This window comes from Mobula hypostoma, chromosome 2, assembly GCF_963921235.1.
Source record: "Mobula hypostoma chromosome 2, sMobHyp1.1, whole genome shotgun sequence".
Taxonomy (NCBI): Eukaryota; Metazoa; Chordata; class Chondrichthyes; order Myliobatiformes; family Myliobatidae; genus Mobula; species Mobula hypostoma.
The window spans coordinates 246,982,962-247,002,903 of record NC_086098.1 but is presented as its reverse complement, the minus strand read 5'-3'; the positions used below and the strand labels follow the sequence as shown (position 1 = coordinate 247,002,903).

Below are 19,942 nucleotides of genomic sequence, written 5' to 3'. Positions count from 1 at the left end.
TGTCCCAGGCTGCCCCTCCCTTCCTGGACTAGCTCCCCATTACCCCCAATCCACGCATCTTTCGATAATGCGCCTGCCTCTTTCTTGGGCGGCGTAGTTAGCATAACACCTTACAACACCAGCGACCAGCGACTGCGGTTCAATACCCACTGCAGCTTGTAAGGAGTTTGTACGTTCTCTCCGTGACTGTGTGCGTTTCCTCCGGGTGCTCTGGTTTCCTCCCACACTCCGAAGACATACAGGTTAGGGTTAGTGAGTTGTGGGCATGGTGACACTTGCAGGATGCCCCCAGCACATCCTTGAATCATGTTGGTGGTTATCACAAAGAACATTATCACTGTGCGTTTCACAAAAGTAATCTGTGTGAGGCAAACTGTTTATCAGCATCTTTAACAGGGGTACTGTGTGCAGTCCTGGTCTCCCCATCACAGGGAACATGTGGGGGGTTTAGAGAGATGTTCACCAGGATGCTGCCTGGATTACAGGGCATGAGCTACAAGGAGAGATTGGACAACTTAGGCTGTTTTCTCTGGAGAGGTGAATGCTGAGGGGAGATCTGATAGAAGTTTATACAATTATGAGGGGGCACAGATAGAGCAGAGAGCCAGATCTTTACTCCAGGGCAGAAGCGTCAAACACCAGAGGCTTTTAAGATTAGAAGGAGTGGTGAAGTTGAAAGGCGACATGAGAGGCAAGCCTTTATACATACAATGGAATGGGTTAGCAGGGGTAGGACCGGAAATCTGGAGGATTTGAAGAGCCTGTTAGATAGGCACCTGAATATGAAGGGGAGGGAAGGAGATGAATGATGAACAAGGGGAGGGAAGAAGATGAACGATGAACAAGGGGAGGGAAGAAGATGAACGATGAACAAGGGGAGGGAAGAAGATGAACGATGAACAAGGGGAGGGAAGGAGATGAACGATGCACAAGGGGAGGGAAGGAGATGAACGATGCACAAGGGGAGGGAAGGAGATGAATGATGCACAAGGGGAAGACATTTAGTACAAACTGGCATCAGGTTGGGTTCGATGACCCGCTCAGTGCTGTACTGTTCTTTGTAACATGAGCCTTCCTTCACATCAGGCAAGAGCTCTGTGACAGTGTGAGGGCAGATACCCAGACCCTTTCCCGAAGAATCCCCAACCCACTCGTCCCTGGTGGAAGCAGGGTCCACACTGGGGATAGATTAAACAGGAACACATCAGAAATGTGACATCTGACCTCTGAACCCCTCCAAGCAAAGGGAAATGCATTGCTCAAAAGTCAAGGATCAAGCAACAGACTGCACCTTTTGTCTCAGGGAAAGACCAGTATCAGCCCATTCCAGTCTACACCGAGCACCAACTTCCAATTCCTGTATCATTCTTCCCCACGTCCCCATTAACACCCCCTCCCCAGGCTCGACTCCTCACCCACACACTGGGGGGGGGGGGGTGGGTGACCATTTACAGCAGCCAGTAAATCCACTGACACCACACATTTGGGATGTGGGACGATAATGAACTGGGGGAAACCCCACACGGTTGCAGGAATAATGTGCAAATTGCACAGACACACACCCAGGGAAGGGGCTGAGACTGCACCCGGCTATCAGGCTCAACCCAATGCACCACTGGGCCGCCCTTATAGTGTCATCCAAGAGTGAGGAAGGGAAAATTCACTCTGTGTCTGACCCCGGGAGTGTGTGATGGGACGGTGTAGAGGGAGTTTCACTCTGTGTCTGACCCCGGGAGTGTGTGATGGGACGGTGTAGAGGGAATTCACTCTGTGTCTGACCCCGGGAGTGTGTGATGGGACAGTGTAGAGGGAGTTTCACTCTGTGTCTGACCCCGGGAGTGTGTGATGGGACGGTGTAGAGGGAGTTCACTCTGTGTCTGACCCTGGGAGTGTGTGATGGGACGGTGTAGAGGGAGTTTCACTCTGTGTCTGACCCCGGGAGTGTGTGATGGGACGGTGTAGAGGGAGTTTCACTCTGTGTCTGACCCTGGGAGTGTGTGATGGGACGGTGTAGAGGGAGTTTCACTCTGTGTCTGACCCCGGGAGTGTGTGATGGGACTGTGTAGAGAGAGTTTCACTCTGTGTCTGGCCCTGGGAATGTGTGATTAGACGGTGTGGAGGGAGTTTCACTCTGTGTCTGATCCCGGGAGCGTGTGGAGGGAGTTGCATTCTGTGATCCAGCTGGGAATCGGCGGATGAAATGCAATTGCAAAGTGGGTTGATACAAAGTAAGGGATTGAACCAGCATCATTGTATCCCTGGATGTAGATAGGACAGATACATTGTTCATAAACTCCTGTATTCCCAGTTCAAGGTGATTTGAAGAGCAGACGAAGATAGCACAGATATCACTGGAGCCTGACAACAGGAGACTGGGATCAGCAGGTACTGGGGTTATAACATCAGCTGTTGTTTGGCTTGCAAAACTGTCCAATGTCCTCAACCTTCGCTCTCCAGAGTTATTCTGTAATTGTTACTTATCCTCAACACTGTATACTTCAACCCCACGTCGTTCAATCCTCTGCAACGGGGACAGCCCAGGGCAGACACAGAGTGAAACTCCCTCTACACTGTCCCATCACACACTCCCGGGGTCAGGCACAGAGTGAATCTCCCTCTACACCGTCCCATCACACACTCCCGGGGTCAGACACAGAGTGAATCTCCCTCTACACCGTCCCATCACACACTCCCGGGGTCAGACACAGAGTGAAACTCCCTCCACACCGTCCCATCACACACTCCCGGGGTCACACACAGAGTGAAACTCCCTCTACACCGTCCCATCACACACTCCCGGGGTCAGACGCACAGTGAAGCTCCCTCTACACCGTCCCATCACACACTCCCGGGGTCAGACGCAGAGTGAAGCTCCCTCTACACCGTCCCATCACACACTCCCGGGGTCAGGCGCAGAGTGAAACTCCCTCTACACCGTCCCATCACACACTCCCGGGGTCAGACGCAGAGTGAAGCTCCCTCTACACCGTCCCATCACACACTCCCGGGGTCAGACGCAGAGTGAAACTCCCTCTACACCGTCCCATCACACACTCCCGGGGTCAGACACAGAGTGAAGCTCCCTCTACACCGTCCCATCACACACTCCCGGGGTCAGACGCAGAGTGAAGCTCCCTCTACACCGTCCCATCACACACTCCCGGGGTCAGACACAGAGTGAAGCTCCCTCTACACTGTCCCATCACACACTCCCGGGGTCAGACGCAGAGTGAAGCTCCCTCTACACCGTCCCATCACACACTCCCGGGGTCAGACACAGAGTGAAGCTCCCTCTACACCGTCCCATCACACACTCCCGGGGTCAGACACAGAGTGAAGCTCCCTCCACACCGTCCCATCACACACTCCCGGGGTCAGACACAGAGTGAAACTCCCTCTACACCGTCCCATCACACACTCTCGGGGTCAGACACAGAGTGAAACTCCCTCTACACCGTCCCATCACACAGGTGAGCGACTGAGTTCAGCTTTGAAGAGGTTTTTAGTAAACATTTACAGTGTACACATTCCCTTCCCACTGTGCAAGGTGTTGGTGAGTATACAAGGGTGGAGTCAAACGTCTGGGTGTCTGAGGATGGCGGAGGGAGAGGAGGGGTGAATACAGGGGGTGATCTTCTCCTTGTGAACTTCCCGATGCAAGATTGGGAGAACACAGCCAAACTGGTGAACAGGAGTCGTGGACTTAAATCCAAGAGATCAGCTTGAATCCAAACTGGCCTGGCAACCCTCTTCAGATCCGCTTCTCAGAGATAGCATCTGCAGAACCCAACCAGATAACCGGTGATCTCCAGAGCAGGAAGCCATCTGCCCTTACTCAGTCAGCCACTGTCTTGCTGACGGGCTGAGTCCCAACTCCTGTCCTACAATGCTCCGCCACCAGCCCCAGCAAGGTGTGGTGGGATCTTCAGGGCCCCCAAAATAACATTAACTGTTATCCTGGAGGATGCTTGCCTTACTGAAAGGGGACTACACTGTACCCAATGAGCAGTGGGCGGAGCCGGGTTCGATCCTGACCTTTGACTCAGTGTGAACACGTGCGTTTTGCTTTCCTGCCATGTGTGGAGTCAGTGGGCTAAATCAGCCTCAGAAAATCACCCCCCCCCACCCCCCCGAGGAGTAAAATCTGGGGGGAGTTGGCAGGAACAGAGGCAGAATGAAATGAGGGTGGGTGTTCCTCAGTTGTATGACTCCACCTTCCCCTCCCCACTCATCCACCACACTGGGGGGTCAGGCTGATTCTGATTGATTGTATCATGAGCCAATGGGTAGATCGCTATTGTACCATGAGCCAATGGGAAGATGTCTATTGTACCATGAGCCAATGGGAAGATGTCTATTGTATCATGAGCCAATGGGAAGATGTCTATTGTATCATGAGCCAATGGGAAGATGTCTATTGCTCACTAAGGGAATCAAGGGAGGTAAGTGACTGCTGCAGAGGGGATTTCAGTAATGGAGGATGGACCAGGAGATGACTGGTCCATGACAAACTTCTAGCTATTTATTTCGAGTTTACACCTACTACACCGTACGTGTTTAGAAGTGGTCATGGGGGGAATGCACAGCTCCTCATTTATTTCTGTTACAGATAGGCAGGGTAGTGAAGGTGTTTACCAGTCAGAGAACGGAGTACAGGAGCTGGGACACTATATTGCACTTGTACAAGGTTTTGAGGGAGACAGGTCCAATGCGGCAAATGAGACTCACTTATGTGGCCATCCTGGTCGGCACAGATCAGATGGGCTGAAGGGCCTGTTTCTGTATTTTCAGCTCCCTGGAATGCCCTGCCAACACTGTGTTCTCCTCTCAGGAGGGTGTTATTGATTGCGATGCAAAGCAGAAGAGGTTCTTCCAGTCTTTTGAATGCATTGTCCAACAATCCTGATTTAATCCTAGCCTGATCATGGGACAACTTACAATGATCGATTATTCCACTGTGGGAGGAAAACCGGAGCACCTGGAGGAAACCCATGTGGTCACGGACAAAATGTACAAACTCCTTACAGGCAGCCGTGGAAATGAACCAGGGTTGCTAGTACTGTAAAGCGTTGCACTAACCACCTCACTACCACAAGTTAAATTTTAGGCTAAGAAGGTTCAACTGGTCACCAAACACTCTCACAAACTTTTACAGATGTACCTTCGACAGTATCCTGACTGGTTACATCACAGTCTGATACAGTAATTCAAATGTATAGGAACATTAAAAAGTTGCTGACTGAGCTCAAAACATCACGGGCAGATCCATCCCAACTATTGGTCGTATCTACAGGAGACGCTCTCTAAAGAAGGCAACGTCCATCATCAGAGATCCCCACCATCCGGGCCAGGCCATCTTCTCACAGCTCCAATCGGGCAGGAGGTACAGAAGCCTGAAGTCCCACACCACCAGGTTCAGGAACAGCGACTTCCCTTCAACCATTCCATTCCTGAACCGACCAGCACAACCCCAATCACCATCTCAGTACAGAAACACTGTGACCACTTTGCACTATTATTTTTTGTTCTAATTGTGTTTCCTTGTAAGTAATGTATATAATTTGTATTTATTTTATGTCTTCCTTGTGAATGTTGTGTATCCGATGCTATGCGTCTGTCGTTTTTCATTGCCCTTGTGCACACGCAGACTTGCACCCTCCAGGTATTGAGGTGGGAGACAGTTCACCGTACAAAATGTTGGTTAGACCTCACCTGGGAGATCCGTGTGCAGTTCTGGTCACCCAGCTACAGGAAGGATGTCAGTAAGCTGGAGAGGCGGCAGAAAAGATTCACGAGGATGTAAGTGGGACTGGAGGGACTGAGTTACAAGGAGAGACTGGACAGGCTGGGACAGTTTTCTCTGGCGGGAAGGAGGCTGAGGGAGACCTCAGAGATTTACAAAACTACGGGGTGGGGGGGGCCTAGATGAAGTGGATGGTCACAATCTTTTTTCCCCAGGGCAGGGGAGCCGAAATCCAGAGGGCATAAACTTAGGTTGAGAGGGGGAGGTTGGCACACAGGCAGGAGTTGGTATCATGAATGAACCGCCAGAGGTATCTGGACAGGCAGGACACGGATGTGGAATTAATGCAGACAGACCTGGTTAATACAGACAGGTATGGTCAGTTTTGGTGCCGTGGGCCAAAGGGCTCGCTTCTGTGTGGTAGTACCAAGTGACAACTTTTTTTAAAAGTCAAGACAGTGTGTGTGGGAAACAAAGTTTCTCTGAGCCAAAGTGTGGGCCTGGGCGATGAGTGGAGTTATACAGAGGGAGAGGGATAGGCCTTGTACATACAGACTCAGGGACACACACACATAGATATACACACAGACAGGGACACACACATAGATATACACACAGACACAGACAGGCAAACACACACACAAATAGACATACACACACACCCCGACATACAGACACACATAGATATACACACACACACACAAATAGACATACACACACCCCGACATACATACAGACACACACATATACACACACACACACACAAATAGACAAACACACAGACAGGCAGACACACAAACTGACACACACAAAGATTAACAGACAGGCAAACGCAAGCGCAAACAGACGCACATACAATATTTTCTAAGCGGATCAGAAAACAGCCGGAGAGCTATCACACCCTGTAGAGGAGTAACGGGTGTCTGTGTGTCGGAGGGGTGGGGGGTCGGGACTGACTCATCAGTGAAACACAAAGTCAGGGATCCCGCGGACACCCCTGTGTGTGTGTGTGTCTGTGTGTCTGTCCCTGTGTGTGTGTGTGTGTGTGTGTGTCTGTCTGTCCCTGTGTGTGTGTGTGTGTGTGTGTGTGTGTGTGTGTGTGTGTCTGTCCCTGTGTGTGTGTGTGTGTGTGTGTGTGTGTCCCTGTGTGTGTGTGTGTGTGTGTGTGTTTATCTGTCAGTGAACCGCGCCAGCGGCCGGGAGATAGACTGGAGATGTCCCCAACCTCTCCCTCCACACACCCACTTGCAGTGTCCCCTCCCCTAAAAACAGCGGAAAACTGGCCTTACAAAAGGCCAAGGGGGAAAAAAGACGAGCCCAGAGGAACTGCAAACTACGTTTTTTTTAACTGGAAGTAATCGACTCTAGGCGGTCCCCAGTCCCCGCCTTTCCGCGTCTCTCGCTCTCTCTCCCCTCTTTGTTGAAGGGCGGATCCTAGGCCGGGAGTTTGTGAATTTCACTTGAAATTGACAAGCTAATCTCTCCCCCACCCCCACACAAAAATATCTATCAGTAGGACAAACGTAGCGGTGTTGGGAACGGGAACGGGAGACGCACAGAACAGACACGTGTGCATACAAAAAACAACTCGCTGACCAAAAGTTTCCACTAAATTAAAAGCCAGTTTGAAAACAAGCAAAACGAGGCGACTTACTTCTTTTCTGGAAGCGTCTACAGGGACAATCTCCCCCTCTCCACCGCTTGTCCCGTCTCGTAGATGTTTTACAAGCGGCTCCAGACTGGGACCAGAATGAGAGTACAGAAAATGCAGTGACGTTTCAAACCAACGTCAGCTCTGGGGAGAGAGAGAGACAGAGACACACAGAGAGAGGGAGAGAGGGGGGAGTTTAGGAACCGGAAGACGTTTTGAAATCATTTTCATCCCGCTGCCTTTGAACGGGCTGGGAAATGCTGTTTACTGGAGACTACCTTCGCTCGCAATGCTTTGAGGGCTGTGTTTCGGCCGTGTGCGAATTGAGTTCCAACAGGCCAGGAGATTTAATAAGACCACCCCTCGCTGAAATTCACAATGACCACTACCCCACCCCGAGGGTAAACCGCGAGTGAGGGACAAGGATTCGAGAGAGGGCAAGACAGGGCAAGAAGCAGACAGATTGGAACGAACTTCTCTGATCACGCACAAACAATGCTGGAGAGGCTCAGTGGATGTTTTGAGCTGATGAATGGGTCTCGGCCCGAGTCGACTCTTTATTCCCCTCCAGAGATGCTGCCTGACCTGCTGAGTTCCTCCAGCGGTGTGTGTGTGTGATAGTTACTCTCCATTTCCAGCATCTGCTGAACTGTGTGTGTGTGTTAGTTACTCTGGATTTCCAGCATCTGCAGAACTTTTGTGAGTGTGAGTGTGTGTGTGTGTGAGGGGTTTTTGGCTTCGTTCTGCGTTCTGACGGAGGATATTTGATGGTCAGGCACCGACTGCTCATCTGTCTATAGAAGCTGCTCGGCCTGCTGAGTTCTTCCATAAGGTTGGACAATCTTATAGTCATAGTCATACTTTACTGATCCCGGGGGAAACTGGTTTTCGTTACAGTGGCGCCATAAATAATAAATAGTAATAAAACCATAAATAGTTAAATGGTAATATGTAAATTATGCCAGGAAATAAGTCCAGGTCCAGCCTATTGGCTCAGGGTGTCTGACCCTCCAAGGGAGGAGTTGTAAAGTTTGATGGCCACAGGCAGGAATGACTTCCTATGACGCTCTGTGCTGCATCTTGGTGGAATGAGTCTCTGGCTGAATCTACTCCTGTGCCCACCCAGTACATTATGTAGTGGATGGGAGACATTGTCCAAGATGGCATGCAACTTAGACAGCATCCTCTTTTCAGACACCACCGTCAGAGAGTCCAGTTCCATCCTCACAACATCACTGGCCTTACAAATGAGTTTGTTGATTCTGTTGGTGTCTGCAACCCTCAGCCTGCTGCCCCAGCACACAACAGCAAACATGATCGCACTGGCCACCACAGACTCGTAGAACATCCTCAGCATCGTCCGGCAGATGTTAGAGGACCTCAGTCTCCTCAGGAAATAGAGACGGCTCTGACCCTTCTTGTAGACAGCCTCAGTGTTCTTAGACCAGTCCAGATTATTGTCAATTCGTATCCCCAGGTATTTGTAATCCTCCACCATGTCCACACTGACCCCCTGGATGGAAACAGGGGTCACCGTTACCTTGGGTCTCCTCAGGTCTACCACCAGCTCCTTAGTCTTTTTCACCCTAGTCTTTATCTAGGGTGTTCAGTTCTGTCCGCCTCATTTTAGGAAGGATGTGGGAGCTCTGGAGAGGGTGCAGAGAACATTTACCAGGACGCTGTCTGGAGCAGAGAGCGTGCCTGACTGGTTGAGTGAGCTGGGGCTTTTATCTTTGGAGTGAAGGAGGATGAGAGGTGACTTGATAGAGTGTGCAAGATGACTAGAGGAATAGATCAAGTGGACGGTCAGAGTTTTTCCCAGGGTGGAAATGGCTAACATGAAGGGGCATCGTTTTAAGGAGATTGGAGGAACGTATGGGGGTGGGGGAGAGGAGATGACAGAGGTTTTTTTTTCTCACAGAGAGTGCTGGGTGTGTGGAACACCCTGCCAGGGGTGGTGGTAGGGGCAGATATATTAGGTGCATTTTTAAAAATTAGATAGGCTCGTGGATGATAGTAAAATGGAGGGCCATGTAAGAGGGAGTAATTAGATTGATCTGGGAGTAGGTTAAAAGGTGGGAACAACATCGTGGACACCAGGGCCTGGACCATGCTGTGACGTTCTGTATTCTAAACTCGGGCTGTTCTCACTGCTGTCGGGGAGGCTGAGAGGAACTGGACCGAGGTTTCTAAGATTATGTGAGTTGTGGATAGAGTAAGCAGTCAGTATCTTTTCCCCAGGGTATCAATACCTAATGCATTGCAGCAGAAGGGTGGGGGGGGGGGAGCTTAAAGAAGATGTGCTGGGCTACACGGAGGGGGGCAGGTGTCAGGGATGCTGGTGGTTGGACAGACGGACTTTATTCCTCAGAGTGCAGAAGACGGACAGGTGACCTTATAGAGGTGTATAAAATCATGAGGAGCATCGATAGGATGAATTCATGCCGATTTCCCCCTGGGTTTGTGAAATCAAGGCCAGAGCTTTAAAATGAGAGGGCAGAGATTTAATAGGCACCTGAGAGGCAACTTCTTCACCCAGAGGGTGGTCAGTCTATGGAACGAGCTGCCAGAGGAAGTGGTTGAAGCAGGTACATTAACAGCATTTAAAAAACACTTGGACAGGTACACGGATAGGAAAGGTTTAGAGGGATACGGACAGGTACACGGATAGGAAAGGTTTAGAGGGATATGGACAGGTACATGGATAGGAAAGGTTTAGAGGGATACGGACAGGTACACGGATAGGAAAGGTTTAGAGGGATACGGACAGGTACACGGATAGGAAAGGTTTAGAGGGATATGGACAGGTACACGGATAGGAAAGGTTTAGAGGGATACGGACAGGTACACGGATAGGAAAGGTTTAGAGGGATATGGACAGGTACACGGATAGGAAAGGTTTAGAGGGATACGGACGGGTACACGGATAGGAAAGGTTTAGAGGGATACGGACAGGTACACGGATAGGAAAGGTTTAGAGGGATACGGACAGGTACACGGATAGGAAAGGTTTAGAGGGATGTGGGTCAAACACAGACAAACTCTGCAGTGGATGGACCAGTTGGGCCGATTGGCCTTGGTCTGCAGTGGATGGGCTGAAGGGCCTGTTTCCTTGCTGTTTTGTCCTGTGACTCTCTGACACCACATTATGAACAGGAACCAGAGCCAGGTTTATCATCACTGACATATGTCGTGAAATTGGTTCTTTCGCACCAGCAGTACAGTACAAGGCATAAAAGGTTGCTATAGGTTAAAATAGGAAATATAAAAATAAATTAATTGCACAAAGAAAGCAAAATAATGAGGTGATCGTTGAGAAATCTGATGGTGGAGGGGAAGAAGCTGTTCCTAAAGTGTTGAAATGCTGCTCTCTGGGCTCCTGTACCTCCACTCTGATGGTAGTAATGAGAAGAGGGCAGGTCCTGGGTGGTGAGAGTCCTCGCTGATGGATGCTGCCTTTTGGAGATGTCCTTGATGGTGGAGTAGGTTGAGACCGTGATGGGAGTCCGATAGTACAGTCCTCTGCAGCCTCTAGTCGTCCCGAACTTTGGAGTCTCCAGACCACAAGGTGATGCAACCTCTCCACCATAAATCTGATTTACCACATCTTCTCAAATTCCGAATGACGAAATGCCTTCTTTGTGACTGTCTGAATGTGTTAGGCCCAGGGTCGGTCCTCTGAGATAATGACACCCAGGAACTAAATGCTGAGTTCAGGGAGACTTGTTCGACTGATCTCCAGTGCGGGTGTCCCTGTACTGTGTTAACGAGCAACTTGGGTCTTTGTGTCTGTGACAATGAGTTATTGAAGGGTTAATTGTCTTATGGCTGTTTGCATTGGCAGGACATGTCCCCTTTAGTGGGGCAGATACAGGTTTTGCAAGCTTATCGGCTCTGGACTAGTCCTTATCAGGCTCTGTGTTTGCTCAGAGTATTCAGATAAACGGCTTGCACAGGAGCATATCGGGAGCTTTTTCTTGAATTCTGTCAGCATCCTTTCAGACATGCCCGTGGCACTCTGATCCAGGGAAAAACCACTCCAGCTCAAGGCTTCCAGTTCCGGTGACAGCCTTGTGAACCGTGTCTGCCCCGTCCCCAGCTTATAGCTGAGTGGACAGAACTGTACACAATACTCCCAGAGCAGTCCCATCGACGACAACCGTGACTTCTACACTCAATGTCCTGCCTGACAAAGGCCAGTGTGCCAAGCACCTTCTACACCAGCCCGGCCACCTGTGCCACCACTTTCAGGGAACCATGTACCTGTGCCCGTTGGATCCTCTGTTCCACAACACTCCTCAGGCCCCTGCTGTTCAGGGAGCAAGACCCACCCTGGTTTAATTTGTGAAATGCAGCACCTCCCACTGACCTGATTAAATTCCATCTGCCTGCCCCTAGGCTCACTTCATTTAGATCCTGTTGCAGCCTTACGCAACCCTCTTCACTGGCCGCAAGTGTGTGAGCCACACCATCCACCAGCCCGTGCAAATGGTTAATATAGATGAGAAACCACAGGAGGCCAAGCACCCATCCCTGCCCCTGTGGCACACCGCTGGTCACAGGCCCCCAGTCTGAGAAGCACCCCTCTGTTTAAGGTGAGTGGGGTAAACTATACTGGGGGGTGTCAGGGGTAGTTTTTCTACACAGAATACTGCCAAGGGTGGTGGTTCAGGCAGATACATTAGGGACATTTAATTGACTGTTGGATAGACACATGGATGGAAGAAAAGTGGAGGGTTATGGGCCGTGTAGGGCAAGGACTATACCCGGTCAGTGTACACATATCACCCCCCGAGAGAGAGAGAGAGACTAACAGACACTGGTCAGTGTACAGATCTCCCCCTGAGAGAGAGGGACTGAGAGACACTGGTCAGTGTACAGATCTCCCCTTGAGCGAGAGGGACTGAGAGACAGCGGTCAGTGTACGGATTTCCTCCTGAGAGAGAGGGACCGAGAGACACCGGTCAGTGTACAGATCTCCCCTTGAGCGAGAGGGACTGAGAGACAGCGGTCAGTGTACAGATCTCCCCCTGAGAGAGAGGGACTGAGAGACACCGGTCAGTGTACGGATCTCCTCCTGAGAGAGAGGGACTGAGAGACACCGGTCAGTGTACAGATCTCCCCCCGAGAGAAAGGGACTGAGAGAGACCGGTCAGTGTACAGATCTCCCCCTGAGAGAGAGGGACTGAGAGACACCGGTCAGTGTACAGATCTCCCCCTGAGAGAGAGGGACTGAGAGACACCGGTCAGTGTACAGATATCCCCTGAGAGAGAGGGACTGAGAGACACCGGTCAGTGTACAGATCTCCCCCTGAGAGAGAGGGACTGAGAGACACCGGTCAGTGTACGGATCTCCTCCTGAGAGAGAGGGACTGAGAGACACTGGTCAGTGTACAGATCTCCCCTTGAGCGAGAGGGACTGAGAGACAGCGGTCAGTGTACAGATCTCCCCCTGAGAGAGAGGGACTGAGAGACACCGGTCAGTGTACAGATCTCCCCCTGAGAGAGAGGGACTGAGAGACACCGGTCAGTGTACAGATCTCCTCCTGAGAGAGAGGGACTGAGAGACACCGGTCAGTGTACAGATCTCCCCCCGAGATAAAGGGACTGAGAGAGACCGGTCAGTGTACAGATCTCCCCCTGAGAGAGAGGGACTGAGAGACACCGGTCAGTGTACAGATATCCCCTGAGAGAGAGGGACTGAGAGACACCGGTCAGTGTACAGATCTCCCCCTGAGAGAGAGGGACTGAGAGACACCGGTCAGTGTACGGATCTCCTCCTGAGAGAGAGGGACTGAGAGACACTGGTCAGTGTACAGATCTCCCCTTGAGCGAGAGGGACTGAGAGACAGCGGTCAGTGTACAGATCTCCCCCTGAGAGAGAGGGACTGAGAGACACCGGTCAGTGTACAGATCTCCCCCTGAGAGAGAGGGACTGAGAGACACCGGTCAGTGTACGGATCTCCTCCTGAGAGAGAGGGACTGAGAGACACCGGTCAGTGTACAGATCTCCCCCCGAGAGAAAGGGACTGAGAGAGACCGGTCAGTGTACAGATCTCCCCCTGAGAGAGAGGGACTGAGAGACACCGGTCAGTGTACAGATCTCCCCCTGAGAGAGAGGGACTGAGAGACACCGGTCAGTGTACAGATATCCCCTGAGAGAGAGAGGGACTGAGAGACACCGGTCAGTGTACAGATCTCCCCCTGAGAGAGAGGGACTGAGAGACACCGGTCAGTGTACGGATCTCCTCCTGAGAGAGAGGGACTGAGAGACACTGGTCAGTGTACAGATCTCCCCTTGAGCGAGAGGGACTGAGAGACAGTGGTCAGTGTACAGATCTCCCCCTGAGAGAGAGGGACTGAGAGACACCGGTCAGTGTACAGATCTCCCCCTGAGAGAGAGGGACTGAGAGACACCGGTCAGTGTACGGATCTCCTCCTGAGAGAGAGGGACCGAGAGACACCGGTCAGTGTACAGATCTCCCCCCGAGAGAAAGGGACTGAGAGAGAACGGTCAGTGTACAGATCTCCCCCTGAGAGAGAGGGACTGAGAGACACCGGTCAGTGTACAGATCTCCCCCTGAGAGAGAGGGACTGAGAGACACCGGTCAGTGTACAGATCTCCCCCTGAGAGAGAGGGACTGAGAGACACCGGTCAGTGTACAGATATCCCCTGAGAGAGAGAGGGACTGAGAGACACCGGTCAGTGTACAGATCTCCCCCTGAGAGAGAGGGACTGAGAGACACCGGTCAGTGTACGGATCTCCTCCTGAGAGAGAGGGACTGAGAGACACTGGTCAGTGTACAGATCTCCCCTTGAGCGAGAGGGACTGAGAGACAGTGGTCAGTGTACAGATCTCCCCCTGAGAGAGAGGGACTGAGAGACACCGGTCAGTGTACAGATCTCCCCCTGAGAGAGAGGGACTGAGAGACACCGGTCAGTGTACGGATCTCCTCCTGAGAGAGAGGGACCGAGAGACACCGGTCAGTGTACAGATCTCCCCCCGAGAGAAAGGGACTGAGAGAGACCGGTCAGTGTACAGATCTCCCCCTGAGAGAGAGGGACTGAGAGACACCGGTCAGTGTACAGATCTCCCCCTGAGAGAGAGGGACTGAGAGACACCGGTCAGTGTACAGATCTCCCCCTGAGAGAGAGGGACTGAGAGACACCGGTCAGTGTACAGATATCCCCTGAGAGAGAGAGGGACTGAGAGACACCGGCCAGTGTACGGATCTCCTCCTGAGACAGCAGGACAGGGGAATATCTGTACACTGACTGGTATCTTTCAGTCTCTCTCTCTCTCTCTCTCAGGGGGATCTGTACACTGACTGTGTCTCTCAGTCCCCCTCTCTCAGGGGGAGATCTGTACATTGCCCAGTGTCTCTCAGTCCCCCCCCCCCTCTCTCTCTGTCCCTCTCAGGGGGAGATCTGTACTCTGACCGGTGTCCCTCTGTCCCTCTCGGGGGGAGATCTGTACACTGTTCACGGTTGAGACTGTTGCTACTGCGCATTAGTGTTGGAGTGTGTGAGTGGCTGTGGATGGGGTGTCTGTCTACCATCATGTTATGCCCCGAATGTTGTGGAACTTCTTGAGTTAATGGAGCAGCACTGACCCAGGGAAGTGGAGCATGTCCCATCGCACTCCTGACCTGTGCCTTGTAGACAGGGGAGAGGTAATGCAGCAAAAGTTGAGACAAAACATCTAAAAGACGCTTGGACAGGTACACAGATGGGAAAGGTTTAGAAGGATATGGACAGGTACACGGATAGGAAAGGTTTAGAGGGATACGGACAGGTACACGGATAGGAAAGGTTTAGAGGGATGTGGACAGGTACATGGATAGGAAAGGTTTAGAGGGATATGGACGGGTACACGGATAGGAAAGGTTTAGAGAGATATGGACAGGTACACGGATAGGAAAGGTTTAGAGGGATGTGGACAGGTACACGGTTAGGAAAGGTTTAGAGGGATTCTGGACCAAACATGGGCTAATAGGACCACTTCAAATGGTTTCTGGTCGGTATGGACCAGTTGGGCTGAAGGGCCTATTTCTGTGCTGACACTACACCCCTCCAAACCTTTGCTGTCTGTGTACCTGTCCAAGTGCTTTTTACATGTTGTTAATATATCTGCCTCAACCACTTCCTCTGGAAGCTCGTTCCATATCTTGACCACCCTCTGGGTGATGAAGTTGCCCCTCAGTTTCCTATTCAATCTCAAACTTCAAAGTAAAATTTATTATCAGAGTACATACATGTTGTTGTGTCTGTGCACAACTACAGATTGATTAAATAAAAGCATGCACTTGGGAGGTGGCTTTAACTGGTGTTGTCACATTGCAGTGGGGGGGGGGTTGTTATTGCTCTAAAAGAAATAGATCCACACATTACACATCCTCCCCCTTTAGATTAATGCAACATAAACTGTATTTGTATAAAACATTAAATTCCTCTTTCATAAATCCATGTTCCAAATAAGCATGCTTTCGCGTAACAGTCCACACCTAACTTCACAGTTCTATAGGTTCAGTCTTTTGGGTGGCGCTCTGTTTCTTTCAGGATAGCGCCTCTGGGTCTGTGGAGGGGCATCAGGTTTGGTAGGTGTCTGGTCTCAGACAACGTTCTCAGTTTCCAGTGTCACGTCGCTGTCAGTGACATCGTCACCGAGAGGTGAGTCCGGTGACTGTAACGTGTCCGTCTTGTTGGATGCAAATGACTCAGGTGTGTTCTTCAGCTGAGCATCGAGTACCTGGTCCACATGAGGTCTTCATGTCTGATCTCCAACATCCACTGAGTACATCAGGGGTCCAGTTCTTGTAGCTATCCTACCAGGTGTCCACTTGTCTTCTCAGTAATCACGTACTCGGACTTCCTGTCCAATCTCGATTCACTTGGCAACTGGCAGAACTGTTTATTTTGTACTTCCCTCCGTGGGTCTGGCTTCAGGAGGTCTATGCAAGATCTCAGATTCCTGCTCACGAACAGCATTGCAGATGCTTGATTTGTCATCGCATGAACAGAGTTCTGATACACAAAAAGGAAATTGTCCACCTTGTGCTGTAGAGGAATGTCCTCCTTGTCCATCACTTTAATTGACATCTTGAAGGTTTGGATAAACTCTTCAGCTAACCCATTTGTTACTAGGTAGTGAGGAGTTGACTTGAAATGTTTGATGCCATTTTTCTTCATTAACAGTTGGAATCCTTCTAACGTGTATTGTGGTCCGTCGTCACTCACAATTTGTTCTGGTAAGCCCTTTCTGTTGAAGATAGCCCTCAGAGTACAGGCAGTCTTTGCTGAGGTGGTTGACTTCTTTGGTGTAACCTCCAGCCGCTTTGAATGAGCACCCACAGCAATCAGGAACATGGAGTCCATGAATGGCCCAGCAAAGTCAATATGTACTCTTTGCCATGGTGAAGATGGGTGTAACGGTGCCTTCTGCATTTTTAACTTGTTGGCATCCCAAACAGCTTTTGGGCAAGTTTTCAATCTGCCTATCTATTCCCGGCCACCACACGTAGCTCTGGGTGAGACTCTTCATCCTGACTGTACCCTGGTGTCCTTCGTGCAGAGTTTCTAACACTCTGGTGTGCAGTTTAAAGGGAACCACAACACGAGATCCACACATCAATGTTCTTTGACATACCAACAACTGGAATTGTCTTGCTGAGAACTCTGGAAACACAGGGTTACCATGAGCTGGCCATCCTTGCATGGTAATGTCATCGACTTTTGACAATGTCAAGTCTTTCCTTGTTTCTCTGTGTATTTCAGAATTTGTTACTGGCAGCTGGTCCACCAATGCAGTGTGGAACACTCCTGCTGGGTCACAGTATGAAGACTTTTCTTCTTCAGTTCCCAATAGTGGAAGACGTGACAAGCCATCAGCATTGCTGTGTTGTTTGGTACCCTTGAACTCTATGTCATAAGAGTGGGCTCCTAGGAACAGTGCCCAACGTTGTAATCGGGTAACAGACATCACTGGAATTCCCTTCCTGGGATTGAAAATAGACGCAAGGAGCTGGTGATCTGTCATTAGCATATACTTCTGTCCACAGAGGTGGTGGTGGAATTTCTTTATTCCCCATACTAGACGCAGGGCCTCTCGGTCAACCTGTGCGTAGCTGCGTTCTGTGTTCCTCCGTGACCTTGAAGCAAACGCAGTCGGGAGTTCAGGTCCACCCTTCATAATGGGTGACAAAATGGCTCCAATGCTCTAAGGGGACACATCACACGCCAGTCTGATGGGTCATAATGGGTGAGCATTTCATCGGATGTTATCAGTCTCTTTGTTTTCTTGAATGCTCTTTCACACCTTTCTGACCATTCCCACTTTGTTCCGGTCTGTAACAGTGAGTTCAATGGATGCAGCACTGTGGCAAGGTTTGGGAGAAAGCAGTGGTAGTAGTTTACAAAGCCCAAGTGTGACATGAGTTGTGACACATTTTCCAGTTTGGCTGCCTGCAGCATTGCTTCAATCTTCTCTTGTGAATTATGTAAGCCATTCCTATCAATGACATGTCCACAATATGAGATTTTGTTCTTGAAATACTCACATCTGTCTCTCTTTGTGCACAGACCATACTCACTCAGCCTGGTAAGCACCTTACGAAGGTTCTGGAGGTGCTCACCATCATTCTTGCCAGTCACAATGATGTTATTAAGGTCACATTGTGTTCCTGGGATATCCTGGAGCACTTGGGCCATTGCTCTTTGCCAGATTGCTGGAGCTGATGCAACGCCAAAGATGAGACGATTATACTGGGACAGTCCCTTGTGCGTTGTAAGGAACTTCCTGCTCGACCCCTCGGTCTTCATTTGCAGATAGGCTTCTGACAAGTCAATCTTTGAAAACCTCTTCCCGCCTGCCAAAGATGCAAAAATGTCTTCTGTTCGTGGCAGGGGATACTGCACAGTACACGGCACCAGGTAGATGCTTACCTTGAGATCCCCGGATATGCAAACGGCTCCGACCTTCCCTGTTCTTGATCACCGGGACAATGGGCGTGGCCCAAACGCTCCACTCAACCTTGGAGAGAACGCCAGACTCTCCAAGCTCTGCAGTTCACCATCCACTTCAGGATGTAGTGCGTAAGGCAACGGATGCGCTTCATGGAATCTTGGTCAGGCCACCATGCTTTTGAGTTTAACAATTCTATTCTCAAACACCTTCTAATTAGCATTAAGCCAGTCCCTGGTTAGTGCGACCATTTGGGCTACTGTAGCCTGTTGATGTCACACTGAGAGCTTTGATTGAGTGCCAGTCCAGTTGGATTTTTCTCAGCCACTCGCATCCAAAAAGTGCTGCCCCCCCCCCATGTTTCAATACAAAAAGCCTCCAAATGTCACATTTACTTTCAGTTTGCCTTTGGGAGACACTTTTTTGCCTGAGTAAGTCTTTAGCATCACTACGGTCTTCTCTAATGGTATCTTAGAAAACAGTCTGTTGTAGTCAGCCTCTGGAATTATAGACAAAGTTGACCCTGTATCCAGCTCTATTTTCAGTTTTACACCAGATACATCTATTGCAATCCAGATGAGTTTGTGACCTGCTTCAGTTATACTATACAGTTCTAGGCAATGACAGTTCACCTTTGTCAGACTCTGTGTTGTCTGATTCTGTTTTACACTCGGTTACTTAATGCATTTGTTTAGTTTCGTGTTTGACACTCGTCACTCGGTTGTGCTTTTTCCCACCTTGCACACTCTATGTGACCTCGTCTGTGACACTTTCTGCAGACCTTTTCTTCCAACCAACAGTCATTTGCATCTTGGGAGGATTTGCCACATCGATAACATCTTTGTCTTTTTGCATCATTCAGGGACATTTTGTGCATTTCACATTCTAGCCTCTTTTTTATGGTTCTGCTGCATCCTTTGTTGCAGTCTCTAACGATATTGCAATGGTCAATGCCCATTCTAAGGTTAGGTCCCTTTCTGCCAGTGGCCTCGTTTGAGTGCTTTGACTGTGCATGCCACATGCAAGCCTGTCTCTTAGTGCATCAGAAAGTCCATCTCTAAAGTCACAAGTTCAGCAACTTTCCCAGCTGAAACCATCGCCATGTTATTTTCACTTTAAATTTAGCGCGTCTGTCTCTGTTACTCTGTGTCTCTGTTACTTTGGTGTTTTCGTTCTGTTTAATTCTCGCCGTTTCGTCCAGGAACTGTGGGTGCAGTTTGTGATACCTTCTGGCATTCAGGTTCGTACTTGTCGGCAATTTGTTGTCTGTGCAAAAGCACATACAGTATCGATTAAATGAAAGCACACTGGCGGGAGATGGCTTAAACTGGAGTATTCACATTGCAGTGAGAGAGAGGGAAATGCACATCATTATGCAGTGTTGGGAGGGTGGGGTCATTGCTCTAAAAGAAATAGACGCACACCACACACAACCCTGAGATTCCTTTTCCGTGAACACACTTCGCAAATCTATAGAACAATAACTGTAAACTGTAAACGTCAGGAGCTGTTAACTGTAAACAAACTGGCAAATGCAGATATAAATAAATAGCAATAAATAACAAACATGAAATAACAATACCACAG

The 19,942-nt window shown here is 50.0% G+C and overlaps 1 protein-coding gene across 1 annotated transcript in view; it reads right to left on the bottom strand.

The window, feature by feature from the left end:
• The window catches only part of cers2a (ceramide synthase 2a), a 49,031-nt gene extending 41,461 nt beyond the window's left edge, over positions 1 to 7,570 (bottom strand). Inside the window, exon 1 of the mRNA XM_063041927.1 lies at positions 7,398 to 7,570. The gene's annotated coding sequence lies outside the window, so the exon portion shown is untranslated. The remainder of the gene's footprint in view (positions 1 to 7,397) is intronic.
• Positions 7,571 to 19,942: the final 12,372 nt, after the last annotated feature.